Source organism: Siphateles boraxobius, unplaced genomic scaffold (assembly GCF_051911475.1).
Source record: "Siphateles boraxobius isolate OS27281-9 unplaced genomic scaffold, OSU_SipBor_1 13, whole genome shotgun sequence".
In the NCBI taxonomy this organism is placed as follows: domain Eukaryota; kingdom Metazoa; phylum Chordata; class Actinopteri; order Cypriniformes; family Leuciscidae; genus Siphateles; species Siphateles boraxobius.
The window spans coordinates 976522-999144 of NW_027508733.1; the positions used below are offsets into that span (position 1 = coordinate 976522).

The 22623-nt window shown below is 44.9% G+C and overlaps 1 protein-coding gene and 1 pseudogene across 2 annotated transcripts in view; both read left to right on the top strand.

Moving 5' to 3' along the window:
- The first annotated feature begins 22525 nt into the window (after window positions 1–22525).
- The window catches only part of LOC143735705 (uncharacterized), a 153731-nt gene continuing 153633 nt past the window's right edge, over window positions 22526–22623 (top strand). The window contains exon 1 of the mRNA XM_077225875.1: window positions 22526–22572. The gene's annotated coding sequence lies outside the window, so the exon portion shown is untranslated. The remainder of the gene's footprint in view (window positions 22573–22623) is intronic.
- LOC143735704 (uncharacterized) overlaps window positions 22547–22623 on the top strand; it is a 224720-nt pseudogene continuing 224643 nt past the window's right edge. Inside the window, exon 1 of the transcript XR_013203284.1 lies at window positions 22547–22572. The product of XR_013203284.1 is annotated as an uncharacterized LOC143735704 (transcript). The remainder of the gene's footprint in view (window positions 22573–22623) is intronic.

Below are 22623 nucleotides of genomic sequence, written 5' to 3' on the forward strand. Positions count from 1 at the left end.
GGTTCTAGTCCAGCAAAGAGTTGGTGCCGCTTTGGAACCAGTTTTCCTGGCCGAGAACCGGTTCTTTGGCTGTCGAAACACAAAGAACTGGTTCGCGAGTAGACACCGGCTCCGAACCGGCTCTCAAAATGCTTTGGTGGAAAAGGGGTATCAATGACCTCAGTAGAGGTAGAGTCCACTCTGCCACACCCCAATCTATCCCCTCCAAGAGACGGCGACACTTTGGCTGGTGGTCAGGGTGACCTGAGGGTGACGGTGTGGAATAAAGCCCCGACGATTCTTCCTCGATTCTTCCTCGACACCCCCCTCTTGTGCACCGCAACCCGCGAGTGTTTAGGCTGAGATCGCTGGAGCAACTATGCGTCTCGTTTGGTGCTCCAGATGATGAGACGATGTCCATCACCGCATCACAAGTTGGGCTGGAGTCTTCCGGAGATGAAGACTCTGCTATACTGCAGCCTTCGGGTGAGCCAGCATTGCCCGAGTCTGATCCAGAATTAACAGCCGTGCTCTCCCATGCATCCGCGAGCATCAGGCTGGAATGGAACAGTTTGTCCCGAGCGCTCGTGACTGGATGATTGGTTTTTGGGGACGTTTTTGGAGTTTCTTTGTGTGAGCTGCGCTCATTTGTGTAGATTTCTCCTCAAGAGACTGCTCGAGCCTCAACAGCACAACATTGTTACGGTCAGTAATACATTTATTATCCAACCGCTATCGATCGCAACTTACAATAAATTTTATAAAATCAGAATTCTCTCGTTTTAGTGATTCCCGTGTTATTTTTTTTGTTTTGTCATTGACGTTTTAATCAGGCTACTTGTCAGTTCGGGCAAGTAAAATTCTCTGATCTGACTTATAACACGCATTTGAAAAAACGAGGCGCTAGAGAGCACTATTCGTTTGAATGCAAAATACAATTCAAGTGTAGGACTAAATCTTAAATGTCAGTCTTAGAGATGATTCACGACACTTTGCTGTGCCACAAACGGGATTTTGGATGACGACATTGGCATGGACCAATCACTGAATAGATTTCCTTATTTAAGAATAGGCTTCATGTAAATTCACATTGAATGGTGAAATTCCTAAGAGGAATTTGGTGTGGAGATTGAGGACGACTCTGAGACTGAGTTTTGACAGACCTTTACTTTGACAACCCGGTCACACTAAACCAGTCACACGTCTCTAGTGTTGCTGAAAAAGATGTGTCTTCAGCCGTCTCTTGAAAATGGCTACGGACTCAGTAGCTCAGGTTGAGTTAGAAAATGCCTTTCTATAGCACGCATTGTGTTTATCGCGCAATTTATACACAAAATTTAGCTTTTACGTGCGTATGATATGCATGGGTAGGTTTAGTAGTGGGGTACATATGTATGATACGTTTGGGTAGGATTAGTGGTGTGGGGTGCGTGTGTATTACACGCAATAGAATGCGTATCATATGCACACAAGAACTGTGTATCATATGCACACAAAAACAAATTTTCACGTATAAATTGCACGATAAACACAATGCGTTTATAATGCGTTAAGTCTAATGCCTGTCAGCTGCCATTTTGTTCGGAGTAATGCAAACACTTCCGCTGTTGTACCTCAACATGTTTTCGATGCGTACGTTACACCTGACGTCGCGTGTCTTTATGTGATCTTTACTGGATGTGTGTGTACGCACTCACAGATTCTGGAAAATCACTGGCAGTGTGAATGACCCAAAATCAAACGATCCCGGGACACATTATCCGTGTATTTCCCGGAACATCTGTGTGAAAGGGGCTAGTCAAGTCAAGTCACCTTCATGTATACAACGTTTTTAACAATATAGATTGTTTCAAAGCAGCTTTACAGTGATAATAGGAAATTACAGTAACAGAGATTGTTTTGGCTTTACAGCAGCTCTAGAATAAAGTTATTGTTCAGCTAAAGTTAGTTTTGATTGATTCACTTCCGTCGCAAAGATCATTAGTTATTAACTTTGGGGCCGCTAACACGACACCGTTCTAATAGAAAACACTTAACGCGCTCCGGCCACTCATCCGCACAACACCAGTGTCTGGTGGCTTGAGAACGCAAACGATGAAATGGGTTCCAAGGTGCAAGCCTTGAATTTTTTTGAAAAAAGGTTATCTCTGCGCAAACTCGCGAAAACGCTGGCGGCGTGCACATGCGCATCACGTATTTAGTCCATAGGTATGTGCGTTTGAATATATGTGTGCAGGCGTATAGTCCTTCTTTACAAACCAACTCTCAACAAACTACTTATCTGGCCTTAAAACATTATAATACGTCCATGTGAACCCGAACTATCCCGACAACGTTTTATCTGAGGTAAAGGGAAGAGAAGGGAAGGAGGCCTTTACAGGGGAGAGACTAGTGACTCTTCAGGGATGTGCTGTGGTCGTTTCCAGGCGCAGGTCCTTCATCAGATCTGGATACGGCCTGGATCCGGTGGACTGCGGTAAACCTCGGGATAAACCGAGAGACTAATATTAGTGTAGACGCCATCCTTCTTATGATGTACAAAGTACATCAGGATTTAAGGGAAGTGTTCCCGGTTCCGGCTGATCTAAACTATGCCGTCTAACATTGAATTATTGAGGTCTATAATGTGTTATGTGTATGCTAAGCTAAAGAGATGGTGTTTTTAGTCTAGATTTGAACTGACAGACTGTGTCTGCTTCCCGGACCATGTTAGGGAGATTGTTCCAAAGTTTTGATGCTAAATAGGAAAAGGATCTACCGCCAGCAGCCAATTTTGATATTCTAGGTATTATCAACTGGCTTTAATTTTGAGATCGCAATAGACGTGAAGGACTATAATGCGTTAAGAGCTCGCTCAAGTACTGGGGAGCTAAACCATTTAGTGATGTAGAAGTAATCAGCAATATTTTAAAATGTATAGGGTAAATGTACCTATTAAGCTCAAGTACCCATTAAGCACACTACCATATTTCAGCTCATATCTCGGGATACCTAGTGTCAGAGTTGCATGTACTGTACACCGTTTGAACATTTTAAACTTAAAATGACAAGAAAAAACATATAAAAACGAATGAAAAATGATGAACTGCAATGCATTTCAATGGACGTGGAAGCAGAGAATGTCCGAGTGTTTTGGGAGCTATGCGCACTGTGATTGGCTCATCGCGTTTGGGGGCGTGGCTTAGCCATAGGTCAATTGATGTGTTTGTTACTACATACCTCCTGTAATTTCAATCAAATCAGACCATTGCACTCGGAGATATGGGTATCTATGTGTTCACACTGTCTGGTGGCCATTTTGAAAGCTGTCTGAAAACTTTCATCAAAAGAGGAGCCCCTTGAGTGTGCATTTTTAAATGTTTAAGCCTTCTGCAGTTAGCAAAGTCATTGAACTCCAAGCTTGTGTCTGTGGCTGGAGCAAGGCGACAACGGTCAGGGGTTTGAAGATTCATCAAGGGAAAATGAAATGCTTGAGGGAGAAGGGACAAGGGCCTTGCATTGATCAGTACTTTTTACAAAGTCAGTCAAGTCAGTCGAATGAAATCCAGCAACAGGAAGCAAACCACAGTTTGCAGGATATCAGCACCCCTGTCATAGAGGAGAGGAGGGTTTGCACAGTTAGTGATGAACACATTGACTCTTGTGAACCCGGTCAGACTAACCAGCATAAGAGAGAAAAGAACCTCAACGGGCATAGGCCTGGAGTTAGATGGCCAAGAGTTTGTGAGAAAACTGCATGGGACATGGTAAACACAGATCTATGCTTTGCATTGGAAAGATTAACTGGTACAGTTGAAAAGAAGCTGGATAAATTTGGGGACACCATTTACGCATATGGAAGTGAGAGGTTTGGTGTGGAAAAAAGGAAGGAAAAAGTACAAACTACTCCTGGAATGTCTATACGGCAGCAGAAAATTGAAGGGTTAGTAAGAGAAAGGAGACAGCTGAGGAAGCAATGGAAAAGAGCAGAACAAAGTCAGAAGGAGGGACTCAATCTCTTACAAAGGGCCATAAAAGATAAGCTTGCAACATTACACAGATCACCGCTGCACCAGGCTGTAGAACACCAACACTGGAGAGGTCTTCCCGCAAGGACACCGACACACTCGCTCGTTGAATACAACAGCACTCTTCAGAGACATCAAAGACGAACGGCTCCGAAGCGAAAGGCAGCTAGTGCGTGCATCCACTTCCGTTTTTATACCCACACCGCGGGGGCGGAGTGTGTGATGCAAATCACGCACGCCAAATTCCATTGGCTCCTTCAATAGTAATCGAAGATCAAGGCTCTCTAGCGCGATCCCCATTCAGTCGACCATCGACTACGTCCTCCGTTCCCTCCTTCAGGGAATGGTGGGTTGCATACGCAACTAGGACGTTCAGTGCCACATGAGCTTCTTTGATTTTTTCAGGGTACCGATGTTGATAACAAATTTAGTGAAAGCCTATTTTGGAGATTTGCAATTTAGTTTCTCAACTCCAGAAATCAGCACTACATGGCAATGCTTAGAGGTGGGAATAATGACAGGATGCACCATTTCTCCACTGGCTTTTACCATGGCAATGGAAGTAATCATTAGGGCATAAAAATGGGTAGTAGTAGGAGAGCGCTTGGCTTCTGGGATGCGACTACCACCAATCAGAGCATACATGGATGACATGACAACCATGACTACAACGGTAGCCTGCACTAATCGGTTATTGGGTAAGTTAACCGATAACATTGAATGGGCACGAATGCAATTTAAGCCCTCTAAATCAAGGAGCATCTCGATAATTAAAGGCAAGGTAGTAGATAAAACATTCTTCATTAATGGTTAGGCAATACCAACAGTTTCTGAGAAGCCAGTGAAGAGTCTTGGGAGATGGTACGATGGGGATCTAAAGGACACAGTTCGAGTTGGAAAAGTTAGACAACAAGCAGTGGAAGGGTTGAAGAGTATGAACAGCTGGGGAAACTAAAACTCTGGTGCTTTCAGTTTGGTCTACTGCCGAGGTTGCTGTGGCCACTGACTGTGTACGAGGTTTCTTTGACAACAGTGGATAAGCTGGAAGCGTTAATAAGTTCATAAATCAGGAAATGGTTGGGAGTTCCACGCTGCCTCAGCAGAGTGGGACTTTATAGTAAAGGAATATTGCAGCTGCCAGTCTCTGCGTTAACCGAGGAGTTTAAGTGTGCCAAGGTCAGACTGGAAATGACCTTACTAGAGTCACGCGACAAATGTGTAAGGGAGGCAGCCCCTGTGTTAAAAACTGGTAGAAAGTGGTTAGCAAAGAAATCTGTGGAAGAGGCAAAGGCTGCCCTTCAAATTGGTGATATTGTGGGACAGGTACAGCATGGAAGAGGGGGTTTTGGGCTCAGTTTAGCTCCTCCTAAATGGCACAAGGCAACCCCAGCTCAAAGGAGGAAGCTGGTAGTCAACGAGGTGCGAAAGCAGAAGGAGAGGATGAGGTGTATAAAGGCCATTTCCCAGGCCAAGCAGGGAGAGTGGATGAGATGGGAAAGTGTGGAACAACGCAAGATGGGCTGGCAAGACCTTTGGTCAATGGAAGAGAGTAGGATCAGTTTCCTTATTAGGTCAACATATGATGTTCTCCCATCACCGCAGAACCTAAACCTCTGGGTAGGAGAGGATCCCTCTTGTCCTTTGTGTTCATCACCTGCCACATTAAGGCACATTTTGACAGGATGTAAGGTGGGTCTTAGCCAGGGTCGGTTTACTTGGCGCCATGACCAATACTGCGATGTTTGGCTTCAGCATTGGAAGATAAGCGTAACATGACTAATAAGTTGCCACCTGTTCTAGCAAAACATTACACACAGAAGACAATATTCCTCTGCCCAGGTGAGCAACCACCAAGAAAAGGTGTTAAAACCAATTCTAGTCCAGGACAACTGGAAGCTGCTAGGGACTGGAAGATGCTGGCTGATCTTGATCAACGGCTTATTTTTCCACCTGAGATTGCCACCACTAACCTACGACCAGATATTGTTTTGTGGTCTGGATCAGCACGCATTGTTCAACTGATAGAGTTAACACTGCCATGGGAGGATGCGGTAGATGAGGCATATGAGAGGAAGAAACTGCGGTATGCTCAGCTGGCCACTGAAGCAGAACAGCGAGGATGGAGAGTCCGGGTTTATCTAGTGGAAGTGGGTTGTCGAGGATTTGTGGCACGCTCTACAACCCGGTTCCTCAGAGACGCCGGATTCAGTGGCCAAGAGTTGCGTCGCACAGTAAAGAACTTATCTGAAGCAGCAGAGCGGAGCAGCAACTGGCTGTGTACAGGACGCCACGCTACGGTTTCGAAGAATTCTTGAAAACTCAAAGAGTCTGTTGGTTCATTTGTATAGTTTGCATTGTAATATTATGTTCCTGTGTATTTTGTTCGAATGAGGATTGGTGTTTGGACAGGTAGTATGCCATACGGAACCATTGCCACTGAACCTGCTTTAATAACGGCAGTGGGGCTCGACAGCTTTAGTCAAACGGGTTGGCGCGTATGGTCGGGTTGCGGATGGTTTGTGAGAGATTGTGGTTAGGTCACGTGAACTATGAGGAAGGAGCAACCACAGCAGCAGGAGGGAGGTAAAGGTCAGTAAGCTCGGCTGAGTTGAGTGGGGGACGGAGGGGGGTGAAGAAGCGTAAATGGATGGAGAAGCATAGATCACTGTAAAGCTACGTCTTAGTTGGTGCTTATCTTGGCGAAAGCCGAGTACAAATCAGCATGAAGTTTTAACATCTACACTCGTGTAATGGAAATCACTACTTACTGCAAAATTAAGAGATTCATGTTTAGATCTTTGCATATTATAACCTGTGACATGGATGTGGGAAATAATTACGATAGATCCAAAAGATAGTTTTAGCAACATAACGCAGATGCTACAGAACAAAGTTACCTTACTAGCTGTATAAGATTGTGTGCTACGCTAATATATTACTTCACAGGCATTAATGGCTCGTACTTTTAAATCCAAAATATTATAAATTTACAGTTTATTGATGGTCTGTGATTTTACACTGCTTTAATTTTAAAAAGATTTCATATTATTGTAAGGTGAGCTTAAAGGGTGCACTACTATGAAATTCACAGAGCTTCAGTGTGACATCGATTAGAAAAAGTATAATTTCACAGATACTGTAAATAATAGTTGATTATAATTAAATATGTATAAATGTAATACACGACCTAGATTATTTTAGCAAAATATTGTCCTTTAAATTTCACGTAATATTTATTAATTAAAAACTGTTGCTGCTCCAATTAAGCTCATCCACATTGAACGTCCATGTAAATACCTCATAAACAGACTTTAAATATGAACTGATGGTTGTCACTTTAAGTTAATCTTTATAAGATAATTAATAACATATTTTTTTCACAGCCTTGAGATGACAAAATCTAGACAGAACAGGGGATCAGTTTATCAGTGGATATATTAGGGATCCTCTGATAGACGCCTGCTTTCAAACACTGATAAGAAAAGCCCTCGGTGAAGACATGTTTTTGAAGCGTTGATCATTGTAGCCGATCACAGACATAGCTATATTGAGTGTGTGGACGCATTGGCCAATCAGAGGTGTTTAAAGGAGTAGTTCACTTTAAAATTAAAATTACCCCATGATTTACTCACCCTCAAGCCATAGGTGTATATATATGACTTTCTTCTTTCAGATGAATACAATCGGAGTTATATTAATAAACACTCTGACACTTCCAAGCTTTATAGCAGTGAATTGCAACCATCAGTTTGAAGCTCAACTAAGTGCATTCATCCATCGTAAAAGTGCATCCATCCATCGTAAAAGTGCATCCATCCATCGTAAAAGTGCACCTATCATGATAAAAGTGCATCCATCCATCCATCGTAAAAGTGCATCTATCCATCATAAAAGTGCTCCACACTGCTCCGGGGGGTTAATAAAGGCCTTCTGAAGCAAAGCCATGAGTTTGTGTTAGAAAAATATTAATATTCCAAACTTTATAAAGTAAAGTAACTAGTTTACGGCCAAACTAGCATACGGATTAACTTAAGTCTAAAGCGCAACTTATGCGAGTATTGTGACGCACTGCTGACATTTACGCTACACCATGACACATTTCACTGCTTCTGACATCACCAGCTGCGTAAGTTGCGCTTTAGACGCAAGTGGAGTACCAGATCTGATCTTTTAGAATCTGTGCTTGATTTTAGAGTTCTGTTGCTTCTGTGATTGACTCTGTACCTTCAAATAATATTTTTTTCAATTATTCTTTAATAAGGTTGTTTAAAATAAACATAAAACATGTTGTGAGCTTATTAAGAACAGGGCTGTGCTTAAACAACAGCCAGACTTCTTATATTTAATGATGTACATCTTAAATGAAATACATTTGTCATTTAAAATAAAATGAAATATTATAGTGTGAGAGATTCATATTTTATTTTAAAATAACTTCTTGTACTAAAACTAATATCTTGTGCACTAAAAATGTCTCAATGTAGATTTTGGTGAGCTTAATAGGTACGTTTACCTACGATGTTTAATAGGGAGCCAATGCAGTGTTGACAGAACCGGGCTAATATGGTCATACTTCCTGGTTCTGGTATGAACTCTAGCTGCTGCGTTTTGAACTAGCTGTAGTTTGTTTATTAAGCGTACAGGGCAAACACCCATAAGAGCAGTACAATAATCTAGCCTTGAGGTCATGAACGCATGTACTAATTGTTCCGCATTTGTCAATGAGAACATATGACGTAATTTAGATATATTTTTAAGATGGAAAAATGCGGTTTTACAGATACTATTCACGTGACTTTCAAATGAAAGATTGCTATCAAAGAGCACACCCAGGGGTGCTCTCCTATAGCAATGAATGAATCACATTTTTCCTCAGGGAGACTACAATACACTGTCTGATGTGATACTGTAGTAGACGGTTGCATAGTTATAATTTTCTCCCTGATATTATCAATCTTGCATATAGAATTGCATAAAGTCATTACTTCGTTAATTTAGCCACTGTTTCAAATAAATACCTTGGGTTTTGTTTATTTTCTTCTAATAGGGTTGAAAAATAAGCAGATGTAGCAGTTTTTAAGGCCTCTCTGTACGCTATCATGCTCTCTTTCCATGGAATAAAAAAAAAAACCTCTAGTTTTGTTTTCTTCCAGTTGCACTCCATTTTCCTGGCTGCTCTCTTTAGGGCCTGTGTGTGTGTGTGTGTGTGTGTGTGTGTGTGTGTGTGTGTGTGTGTGTGTGTGTGTGTGTGTGTGTGTGTGTGTGTGTGTGTGGGTGTGTGTGTGGGTGTGTGTGTGTGTGTGTGTGTGTGTGTGTGTGTGTGTGTGTGTGTGTGTGTGTGTGTGTGTGTGTGTGTGTGTGTGTGTGTGTGTGTGTGTGTGTAGTGGTACCACGGCGTTTGAATATTGTCTTTAATCTTCTTTAAGCGAAACGGAGCAACTGTGTCTAAGTGCTGGAAAAGAGAGACTTAAAAGTTTCTGTCGCAATATCAAGTTCTTCTAAGCTATCTGGGATGCTGAGATGATGAAACTGATTAGGAAGATTATTGATAAAGTAATCTTTAGTGGCAGAAGTGATAGGTCTAACATATTTGTAACACGGAGTCTGCTTTAGAGCCTGGCTAAATGAAGTTTACACAAGACAAAAAATAGATCTGAGATGTCATCGCTCTGCTGCAGTATTTCAACGGCATCAACATTGATTCCATGTGATAATATTAGATATCGAGTATGATTACAACAGTGAGTAGACAGTGAGTAAGGCTGCAAATGGTCCATCTTTCATATGAAATGAAGGCCACATTTGTAGGACGTATTTGGAGGTGACGCAATCGACTAACCATCCACTTTAGTCCCTGTCCCACATGGTTTCTGAGGAGAACAATGCACAATATTTAATTTAAGCAACATTTTTAGTTTCTGAATAGTTTCCATCATGTTCGGCACGATTAGTCTGTCTGCTGGAAATCAAACTGTATTTAGATTCGTATAGACAAATTACAATGGTTGATAAAGATGGGTGTCATTAGTGTGTGTCTTTATATTATTACTATTTTTTTTCTGTCATTTGAAAAATAATAGTAATTTTAAAGCACTTTTATAGTCTTTCAGCATATATTCAGACTTTAACAATCTGTTTCTAGTAGCAAATACTTAATAATAATAAAGTGAGAAGATCTGCTGCTGATCCTGAATGGCTTGTTTAATGAGTATTGATAGTCTATGGATCATCACTATTATCAGAACAGCTGAAAAGCCTCTTTATTTCATGTCAATAGATCCTGTTTTCACCTCATTCATTATGCTGATGTCTTCAGATCTGTAAATTACCACATTAAGCTAATTTTATTGTCAACAGACTTGAGCAAACAACACGATCAGCTATTGTGACATCTGCAAGATATAGTTAAGTTTCATAACACTGTTTATTTAAATAATCTGGATTTAAACATGTTTCATATAAAATATGATAAACAAAAAAAAGTTAAACTCAACTGGTGCTTTATTTGTTTCTTGCAAATCTGTGAATGTATTTTTTATTAAGTTTTATTCTTTCGTCTTTATTCTTACATATATTTGTTGGCTGTTAATTGTTGTACTCATTTTTTTTAATAAAATTCTTTGCCAATATGTTAATGAGAGGTAAGATAAATGTAGAAATTAAGTATGTGGTTGATACTTTGCCATTAATTTACTTAAAAGTTACTTCTCTCGATAGATATATATGTGACCATAAATAATTAAAATGTGTGAATTTGTTACAGCTAGTGAGGAACGAGACGAGAACGAATCCAATCGCAAGCACATTTAATAAACAGGAAATCCAGGGAACTCAGAACAAGGTACAGAAGTAACAAACAACAACCGACAGCCAACAACTGAAACACAGGGGTTTAAATACACAGACAAACAAGCTAAACAAGATAACAAGGGGGCGTCGTTAATGAGAAACACCTGGGGAGACTAATAAACATGGACGAGGAACACCTGTGGACACTGAGCAACAACAAACAAAAGACAAGACACATGGCAGGATCACATGACAAACAAGGGATCACGTGATATACAAGACACAACAAAAACCCACACGTAACATAGCCCCCCCCCCCCCATGGGCGGCTCCCGACGCCCCTTGAAACAAAAACATTAAAGTTTAGGAGGGTGGTGAAGTGGAGGCGGTCTTGGGGGAGGGAAGGAGGGCCAGGTTCGTGCAGGGGACCAGGGCAGAGACGACTCCTCGGGCGGCCACGGCGACGAAGACAGTCCATCGGGCGGCCAGGGCGGAGACGACCCCTCGGCCGGCCAGGGCGGAGATGACCCCTCGGGCGGCCAGGGCGGAGACGACCCCTCGGGCGGCCAGGGCGGAGACGACCCCTCGGGCGGCCAGGGCGGAGACGACCCCTCGGGCGGCCACGGCGACGAAGACAGTCCATCGGGCGGCCAGGGCAGAGACGACCCCTCGGGCGGCCAGGGCAGAGACGACCCCTCGGGCGGCCAGGTGGAGACGACCCCTCGGGCGGCCAGGGCGGAGACGACCCTTCGGGAACAGCAGAGACCGGCTCAGGAACAGCAGACACCGGCTCAGGAACAGCAGACACCGGCTCAGGAACAGCAGGAACAGCAGACACCGGCTCAGGAACAGCAGGAACAGCAGACACCGGCTCAGGAACAGCAGACACCGGCTCAGGAACAGCAGACACCGGCTCAGGAACAGCAGGAACAGCAGACACCGGCTCAGGAACAGCAGACACCGGCTCAGGAACAGCAGACACCGGCTCAGGAACAGCAGACACCGGCTCAGGAACAGCAGACACCGGCTCAGGAACAGCAGACACCGGCTCAGGAACAGCAGACACCGGCTCAGGAACAGCAGACACCGGCTCAGGAACAGCAGACACCGGCTCAGGAACAGCAGACACCGGCTCAGGAACAGCAGGAACAGCAAACACCGGCTCAGGAACAGCAGACACCGGCTCAGGAACAGCAGACACCGGCTCAGGAACAGCAGACACCGGCTCAGGAACAGCAGACACCGGCTCAGGAACAGCAGACACCGGCTCAGGAACAGCAGACACCGGCTCAGGAACAGCAGACACCGGCTCAGGAACAGCAGACACCGGCTCAGGAACAGCAGACACCGGCTCAGGAACAGCAGACACCGGTTCAGGAACAGCAGACACCGGCTCAGGAACAGCAGGAACAGCAGACACCGGTTCAGGAACAGCAGACACCGGTTCAGGAACAGCAGACACCGGCTCAGGAACAGCAGGAACAGCAGACACTGGCTCAGGAACAGCAGACACTGGCTCGGGAACAGACAACACACTCACTGGCTCGGGAACAGACAACACACACACTGGCTCGGGAACGGACGACACACACACTGGCTCTGGAACGGACGACACACACACTGGCTCGGGAACGGACGACACACACACTGGCTCGGGAACGGACGACACACACACTGGCTCAGGAACAGACAACACAGACTCTGGCGTACACGAAGGACTTCCAGGCATTGCGGGACACGGGAAGTCCTCTTCCTCCTCCGTCTCCGAGAGCGAGAGGGCGCTGGGCTGGACGGAACCAGCGATGAGGGCGCTGTGCTGGACGGGACCAGCGGTGAGGGCGCTGTGCTGGACGGGACCAGCGTTGAGGGCGCTGTGCTGGACGGGACCAGCGGTGAGGGCGCTGTGCTGGACGGGACCAGCGGTGAGGGCGCTGTGCTGGACGGGACCAGCGGTGAGGGCGCTGTGCTGGACGGGACCAGCGGTGAGGGCGCTGTGCTGGACGGGACCAGCGGTGAGGGCGCTGTGCTGGACGGGACCAGCGGTGAGGGCGCTGTGCTGGACGGGACCAGCGGTGAGGGCGCTGTGCTGGACGGGACCAGCGGTGAGGGCTCTGTGCTGGACGGGACCAGCGGTGAAGGCTCTGGATGGACGTGAAGCTCTGGCTGGACGTGGCTGACGTGAAGCTCTGGCTGGTCTTGGCTGACGTGAAGCTCTGGCTGGACTTGGCTGACGTGAAGCTCTGGCTGGACTTGGCTGAAGTGGAGCTCTGGCTAGACGCGGCTGACGTGAAGCTCTGGCTGGACGCGGCTGACGTGAAGCTCTGGCTGGACTTGGCTGACGTGAAGCTCTGGCTGGACGTGGCTGACGTGAAGCTCTGGCTGGACTTGGCTGACGGGAAGCTCTGGCTGGACGTGGCTGACGTGAAGCTCTGGCTGGACGTGGCTGACGTGAAGCTCTGGCTGGACTTGGCTGACGTGAAGCTCTGGCTGGACTTGGCTGACGGGATGCTCTGGCTGGACGTGGCTGACGTGAAGCTCTGGCTGGACGTGGCTGACGTGATGAGGATTGGGCTGGACGCAGAGATGTTGACGCTGAGAAATTTGTCTGGACCCATATCCTCCCCTGTGACCTCCACGGAACCCCCGGACAATCGCTTTGCGGGTTCCCACAAAGGCCTGTTTGTCGAACTCCATGCTCAGGCTGGGAAGATCAGGCGAGATTCGTACTGCTGGATTCATTTGTGGTCGGTTGTTCTGTTACAGCCAGTGAGGAACGAGACGGAAAACGAATCCAATCGCAAGCACAATTAATAAACAGGAAATCCAGGGAACTCAGAACAAGGTACAGAAGTAACAAACAACAACCGACAGCCAACAACTGAAACACAGGGGTTTAAATACACAGACAAACAAGCTAAACAAGATAACAAGGGGTGTGGTTAATGAGAAACACCTGGGGAGAATAATAAAAATGGACGAAGAACACCTGTGGACACTGAGCAACAACAAACAAAAGACAAGACACATGGCAGGATCACATGACAAACAAGGGATCACGTGATATACAAGACACAACAAAAACCCACACGTAACAGAATTAGTACAAAAATGTCGTTACTGTAACTTTTGATCAATTTAATTCATCCTTGATGAATAAAAGTATTGATATCTTTTATTTCTTTCCCCAAAAAAATGTGATATAAAATTTCTTACTGACGCCAAACTTTTGAACGGTAGTGTTTAATGTTACAAAATATTTCTATTTCAGATAAATCATGCTCTTTTGAACTTTCTATTCATCAAAGAATCCTGAAAAAAAATGTAATTAACTGTTTTCAACATTGATGATAATGAGAAATGTTTCTTGAGGATCAAATCATCATGATTTCTAAAGGATCATGTGACACTGAAGACTGGAGTAATGATGCTGAAAACTGCCACTAGGAATGGCATCAAATACTACTCTAACCCTTTAGTAGTTACAGGGATCTTATAATGATTAAGGAATTCACAGTAATAAAAGCAGAGGTGGGTAGTAACGAAGTACATTTACTTCGTTACATTTACTTGAGTATTTTTTTGAAAAAATTTTTACTTTTAAGAGTAGATTTAAATGTGGGTACTTTAACTCGAGTACATTTCTAATGAAAAAACTAGGCAATTAAAGTAACAGAGATTGTTTTGGCTCTACAGCAGCTCTAGAATAAAGTTATTGTCTAGCTAAAGTTAGTTTTGATTGATTGTTCATGAGTTTATACCAGAGAGAGGCCTTTCACCTGCGATCAGTGTGGGAAGTTTTGCATCTAAAGCACACCGTATCACTGGACTGTATGCGAGAAGAGTTTCAGTCAATTATCTGCTCTACACAGACATATTAGAAAAACAATCACAGCAAGTAGCTCATGTTTAGATCCAGTATTTTCAGGGGTAAGACCACATTCTCTTCAAAGGTGACAGTAAATGCATCAAGCAATAAAATCTGTCTTTATCAGCCCCAACGAGAGACAGGACAAAGATAAAACAACATCCAGTCTATATTTTGCAGAATTATATCTGTCTTTAGTCTTGACAGATTAGTTTCTTATACTAGCTAAAATAAAATAATTATTTATTTTTTTAATGGCTCTGAATAAATTTCATATTTTAAAAGCCACAGATTGTGTTTTAGACATGTTTTTTTTTTTGTGCTGAAGAGACGTAAAATCTGGGTGGTATAGTGAAAAGTTCTGGGTAATCTTACAATGGAGAAATTCAATGTAATTTAATACTCCATAAAATGTTTGATGTGCTTGCATTATTAATATTTAATCAATGATTACTCAAATGCAAATACAAAAATAAGCTAAGTACAAGTGAGATTGTTCTCTTTCCGTCCTGAATTAAGCATTTTGAATGATGGGTGGGCGTCAATATTAAACTATACATACCATATCTAGTTTTGATATGTTATATTTTTATCAATACATTGTTATGAACGAATGAGGCATTTACTGTATACAGCGGCAGCCACAGAACAACGGCGCACACACGCACACACACGCGCACACACACACACACACACACACACACACACACGATTGGCGAGGGCCATTGGAGGGAATGTGGCTTTCAAATCCTTCTCCAGTTCAACATCCAAAGGACACAAGGACAACTCAATCACTTTTATTTTATTTTGGCTTTGTCAGTTGATTGGTCTGTTCAATTTGCAAGGTTGTAACGTGTTAGGTTGTAAACCTTCAAAACAGAGAACAAACGTTAACATTTTAATTAAACATTTAGTTAAGTATTTAAGAATTTCAAATTAGTTTAAACATTTAATTCCTTCTACATAAAATAAAGAAAATGATATCATACATTCAAATTCATTAGTACATTTTAACATCTACCAGAAGTTTAACATTTTACCATTTTTAACTTTGTACCTTCCTTTAAATCTTATACTTTTTAATTTTCCCAAACACAAAATCAAATATTCCTAAGCACAAACCCATTTACAACAAAATCAATGCTACAATGTGTTTCTTAATCTATACAGCAGTTAAACATAGCTTGAACAAATTTAGCAGCATTTTAAACACCATAAAAGTAAATTAAACATTTCACCGACCATTGGCGTCTTTGGACTGATGCTATGAGTGAACTTGTGCTGCGTTCCAGTCCACTTTTAGACACGCACTTGCGAACTTCCCTAAGCACTTCCCCTCGGGAGAATCCCGGCCGCCATTTTGAAGTGCATTCCACTTAGTGAAGTGGACGAGGGAAGTTTATATGGACAGACCCTCGTTCCCTCAATTTTAATCCGAGGGAGCGAGTCTACTTCATATGTGCACTTCAGGCAGCACCATATACCACAATGCAACACGATTGTGACGTCATTGTAGATCTCGTGTAATCACCATCACCACAAACAACTCTATGATATATTAATTCGATTTTTATATATATAAAACCTATATATATTTGGATGATGCATTAAACAAATTCTTAAAGAAAAAAAAAATTGTGAATAATAAATCAACTCCATAGCTGATTCCAAGTGATCAAGGGCTTAGGGCGTCGTTAGCAATGACGCACATCCGAGTGAACGAGACGGAGGGAAGTTAGCGAGTGAAGGGCATGTCAATTTTGGACTGGAACGCAGCCTTCGAGTATCATCTTTCTGAAGTTTGCTTGTCTGAATGACTGTGAACCTCCATGTCTTTTCAGGTGCTCCAAATCAGTGACAATGATTGATCAGGTGACAAGCAGCCGGTTTGCTGCTGCTGATGCACATTGGGAAATGTAGTTCTTTGAGAATCATTTTTTAGATTCAGCTCAACAGTGGCCAGGACACCAGGGTTACACCCCTACTCTTTACGAGAAGTGCCATTGGATTTTTAATGACCACAGAGAATCAGGACCTTGGTTTTACATCTTGTCCGAAGGACGGTGCTCTTTGACAGTATAGTGTCCCCGTCACTACACTGGGGCGTTAGCACCCACACACAGCACGCTCACTAACACCTCTTCCAGCAGAAACCTGGTTCTCCCAGGAGTCTCCCATCCGACCAGGCTCAACCCTACTGAGCTTCAGTGGGAAACCAGTCTTGGGCTACAGGTGATATGGCTGCTGTTATCTTTAATCTCTACATTTTATCAACAACTTTTATTGTCTGCTGATTGTTTTTGCGTCAGGAAAACATAATTTCTTATTTTCAGTTATATCTTTCTGTGACATTGCTCCTGTCTTACATCAGTAACTGTATTACCATTAATTTTGTTTGATATGTTTATATGTTTTATAGATGTTTATAGACATTTTTGCGCTCTTGAAGGGCACTTCGGGAAGGGGGCGGTATTTGAAGGGTTTTTCAAATGAAAGTGAACAACTGGACCCCTTCAAGAAGGGCCCTTCCACAAGTCTGTCAACGAAGGGTACATGCGATGGTTCAAGGAAGTAATTTTATGGTCATGTGACCTAGCGAATACTCGTGATTCATTTTAAAGCTAGATAGCGGGATAGTTCGAGTTAATTTGCAAACAGTTGCAATTCAAGTTGTTTTGTTTTGTTAGTGATATTTCACACATTTTTGTCATTTCGTTTTAAAGTTTCATAGGTTTCAAGAAATGTGTTCGGTAATAATGCAGGGTCCAAAGATGAGACGGCAAAGTTGAGAGCAGAAAAATACACTCACATACACACATGCATATTTTAAAACTTATAAATGTATATTTATTTGCAACAGTTATATTAACAGCAATAATAAGAAACTTCTGTAATATGAGGATAATAGGGATGATAATAAGGAACATCCTAGGTGAAGATAATGAGGAAATTCCGAGTTGTCTCAGAGAGTTATTCGGTAATTTTCTGTTGAACATGGGTTCTGTACAGGAAACCGAAATTATTAGTTAACCTTTCGAGTGTTCCGGTCTGATTCTTCTGAGTCTTCCATTCTTTTGTCATTTGACGTGACAAGCATATTGGACACAGAATCCAATAGTTATCGATTCCCAAACTTCCCTATAAAAAGCGCATACTCAGTTTGTTTTTAAATATCTGTCATGATGGTTCTTTTCCACAACATTAAAGGGATACTCCACCGTGTTTTCATATTAAAATATGTTATTCCCTTAACTAAGACAAGTTGATACATAGAGAGAACCGAGGTTACGTTAGGTAACCGAGTACGTTCTCTAACGAGAGGTTCTCTCGTATTGCGTAAGTATAGCTTACGCTACGGGAACCCCTTGTCAACGCCGTGCGTTTTCGGGGAACCCAGATCAGCGGGAATAAGCGCATGTATATATAAGCGCATGTAAATAAGCACTCACAGGGAATACAGAGCGGCGACGCCGGTCAATGTATAAGCATATAGCAGATAACCTGATACAGTCCAGCTCAACCAGAAGAGCTAGTCATATGAGAGTAGTTTGCGCATGATAGTATCTGGGCAGAACTGACCTCTCACTAAACTGACAGTAGTTTCGCCTGTAGGGCGGGAACTTCCAGATTATAGAATCTGACAAAGGTGGACGGGGAGGCCCAGCCCGCCGCCACACATATGTCATCAATGGAAATTCCACTGGACCATGACCACGAAGAGGCCACGCCTCTGGTGGAATGAGCCCTGACGCCCAGGGGCATTGCAGACCTTTTGCTGTCAAAACAAAAAGAAAAGCTGCTCAGAATGCCTGAAAGGGGCGGAGCGCGTAATGTAAGCTCTCAGCGCCCTAACCGGGCAGACTCCCACTATTGGAGGCTGGCAGAGCCGATAGCGAAATGACCTGTGCTCTGAACGGAGTGCCAATCATTTTAGGAACATAGCCATGTCTAGGTTTGAGGATGACTTTTGAGTCATTCGGGCCAAACTCAAGACACGCGGCGCTAACAGACAGCGCGTGTAAGTCCCCCACACGTTTGACTGACGACAGAGCGATCAGAAAAACGGTTTAAGTGATAAGTACTTTAGATCCGCAGAGTCTAAAGGTTCAAAGGGGTATGCCTTCAGGGCCTCGAGGACCAAAGAAAGATCCCACATGGGAACTGAAGGGGTGGTGCAGAGGATTCATCCTTCTGGCTCCTCTGAGGAAGCGGATGATGAGCTCGTTCCTGCCTATTGACTGGCCGTGCGTCGATTCTGAGAATGCTGCTAAGGCTGCCACATAGACTTTGAGCGTGGAAGGGGACCTTCCCTTTTCCAACAGCTCTTGAAGGAAACTGAGCAACCGCGAAACCCCACACTCCCGTGGGTCCAGATTTTTGTCAGCGCACCATTTAGAGAACACAGACCATTTGGACACGTAGAGCCTTCTGGTAGAAGGAACTCTAGACTGCGTGATTGTGTTCATTACTGCGTCTGGCAGGGCAACGGGTAACCGTTGGTCAACCATACGTGCAGAGACCAGCGCTCTGGATGGGGATGCCAGATCGAGCCGCGAGCTTGCGAGAGGAGATATGCTCTCAACGGAATAGGCCACGGGGCTGTCTGTGTCAGCCGCGTCAGCTCCGGGAACCAAGTCTGGTTCTCCCAACGCGGGGCTATGAGGAGCACTGATTGGCGCGTTCCCCTGATTCTCTTAATTACCTGTGGTAACAGAGAGACCGGAGGGAAAGCATAAAGTGGGCGGCTGGGCCAGGTTTGGGCCAGCGTGTCCTGGTTTTTTGAAAAGAACTTTGGGCAGTGAGCGTTGTATTGTGACGCAAATAGGTCGACTTCCGCTTTGCCAAAAAGTCGCCATAGCTACTGGACTGTTTGGGGGTGCAGGGACCATTCCCCAAGGGGAACATTTTCCCTCGACAGTCTGTCTGGGCCGTCGTTCAGGTGGCCTGGCACGTGCGCAGCTCTCAGCGAGTGCAGATGGTGCTGAGACCAAGCGAGGAGGCGTTCTGCCAGATTGCAGAGGTTTCTGGATCTGACACCGCCCTGACGGTTCACATAGGACACTACAGACATGTTGTCCGAGCGGACTAGAACATGGTGGTCCCGTATAAATAACGGCTGTAAAAGCCTGACTCGCTCAGAGAAGGCGGTACCGGTTCTATGGCCCTTTTGCACAGCAGCTTTGCTATTTCTGAGCGAAGTAGATGTTCTACTTCTGCATTCACTGTTGTCGCGGTCCGTGCTCGAAAACGAGGGGGGTGGCGAGCGAACTGTAACGCATAGCCCTGCTTTATTGTGCTTAGCACCCATTCTGATACCCCTGGAATCGCTTCCCATGCTTTTATATGTGCAGCTAGGGACAGAATGGCCTCCGGGTTCTCATCGGCGCACGCGCTCTCTTTACTTGAATGGGGCGGCTCGCTGACAGCGATAGCAGGCTGTTTCATATATAGCAACCGGATCGCTGTGAATGGGGAGCGCTTTATAATCACTTTGTGATGCGCGAGCGGCGCCATGGGCGGCGTGTATGTTAGTAAGCGTGGGCGCTCGTGAGCGGGCATGGGGCTTACATTCATAACTTGACCTATATGAGGCTGCACTTTGTGACGCACGTTTAACGCCGTGCGCGAAGTGCATGTAGTAAGCGTGAGCGCTTGCAAGCGGGCACGAGACTTACGTTCATATTTGGACTCATATAAGGCTGCACTTCGTGGTGCGCGCGCGGCGCTGAGTGCGAAGTGCTTGTTAAAAAGTATGAGCGCTTGCGAGCGGGCACAAGACTTACATCCACAACTTGATAGATATGAGTCTGCACTTTGTGATGCGCGTGACTTGGCCGTGTAATAGAGCGGGCAGATAGTAGATGTGGGCACGGACACGTGGGCAAATCTCCTGCAGTTAACACTCGAATGGCATTTGTCAGCTTTATGAGAGTGGGCTCTCTGGGTGACACGGGAAGTGCTGTGTTTGTGTGTAGGGGTGAGCACTGTGACGTGGGCACTTTTTCTACACTTAAAACACCACCAGCGTGAGCCGGATAACCAGACATTATGCTCTTTCTGAGATTTCTCTGGTTCGCCGTAAAAACGGGGGTTGTGTGCAGGCGAGCGGATTGTGTTACCGACTCGTTGGCTGCTAAATGACTCACTGCAGTAGCCTGAGTTTTAATGACCGTGTGATAGAGCGGCGGAAATATGGCAGCTCGCTGAGGAGAGCCGCAGCTGCGAGAGCCGGGATCGAATACGGGTCTCTGGCGCGAAGCTGTGGGTTTCGCCACTGAGCCACAGGGGGGCAATGACATCAGCTTCAGTTAGCGCGAGCAGATAAAGAGAGCATCATCACAGTTTCTGTGTGTCTGTGTTTGTTTGCAGGCGTGCGTGTTATATAACAGGCTCATGCTGCAATATTGACATTATCAGCCGCTCAAATTAAGAGGAGCTGAGAAATGTTTGAGAAATGGGGGATAGTCCGGCCTCGGCGGGACTAACACATTCTTTCCTCATTTCGCCGGGATGGGGTAGCTTTCTTGTAACGTAAAGAAAGCTAGCCGCGGTTAGAACAGGTGTCAGTGGCGCGTCCTCATCCATATCAAGCGCCTCGTCCCCTGAAGCGGCGGCAGCGCTGGCGGGAGCCGGCGGCTGAGCGTCCGGAAGGGGGGGGGGGGGGCGGAGAAGGAGAGATAGACGCTCGAGGGAGGGAGTCCGGCGAGCGCGTTGCGGTGGCCACTGGCTCCAGCGGTCTTTGAGAACGGTGCTTCTTTGCGCGGTCCTGCAAAGGGCGGAGTGACAGCTTGAGGGTTGAACACTTCGAGCCGAGCCCGCAGGGTCGACATCGGAAGTGCCACGCTGAGCTCACAAACCCCCGAGAGGGCAAGAGCTGCTTGTTCCTGGCCCAGGCAGAGAGTGCAGATCTCTGGGCTCTGCACGAGCCGCAGGAAGTGCGAGGCATCTTGAAAAAGACGCTTGCTGCTCTTTTAGACAGTAAGTTTTGCAAGAAAGGATATATAGCTCGCACGGATGGCTGAAGGTGGCGAAACTGCCGGCTTCTTCAGGCGCTGTCCTAAGCTGGCTTGTCGCTTCCTCGACGGCAGCGACTTCTCTCTAGATCCAGCGATGCAAGAGCTTCGCTGAAGAGATGAAAATCAGAGAATTCAGCCTACGAACCCTGCTTATATACGCTAAGCCACGCCCATATTGGCGGGCTTTGACGTTGTGAAGGCGCGAAGCATATGTCCTTCATTGGACGTGACGTCACGTCGGGTTCAGTGATAGGCTGCTGCAGTTCCCGCAGGGCAGCCTATGAGCACGCTAGACAGCCTGCTCTAGGTCTGCTAGCTGCTGCACTGCGTTGACAATGGATACAAAAATTAAGGATAATTTTTTGGCTTCAATATCTCGAAAAGATGAATCTTTCCCGTAGCGTAAGCTATACTTACGCAATACGAGAGAACCTCTCGTAAGAGAACTTTGTAAGCACTTAGCTTAGCCCAGTCCATTCAATAGGGGCCAAGCAGAGAAGCGACCAAACCCCTCCACGTTTCCCTATTTAAATACAGTTACTCGAGTAGTGTAACTCGACCTAGGATGGTGACACAAAATAAAACGTTGCGCTTTTTCTGTTTTTCATAATTTGCCCATGTCCTTGTCTTTGCATTGAATTTTTTTTTCTTATTCTAAATGTGATCAACAATGTGTTTGGGAAATGTGGCTATTAATATGTACATAACATTTTAATTATATTCTGCTGAAATTAACGAAATTACTTAAGGAAATGATTCGTTCCTTTTGATGAACGAGATTCAAAGATCCGAGTCAGTAAAATGATCCGAACTTCCCGTTAAAGAGTCTCGTGGTGATGGCGTCATCATTAGAGCGCGCTCCTTCTTTCAGTCTCAAGTGGGGAGCATTTTCTATGGGAGCAGTTCGCACTATTTGGTGGGTAACACAGTTTACCAAAGCAACATTTATAAGGTTATTTTTAAAATA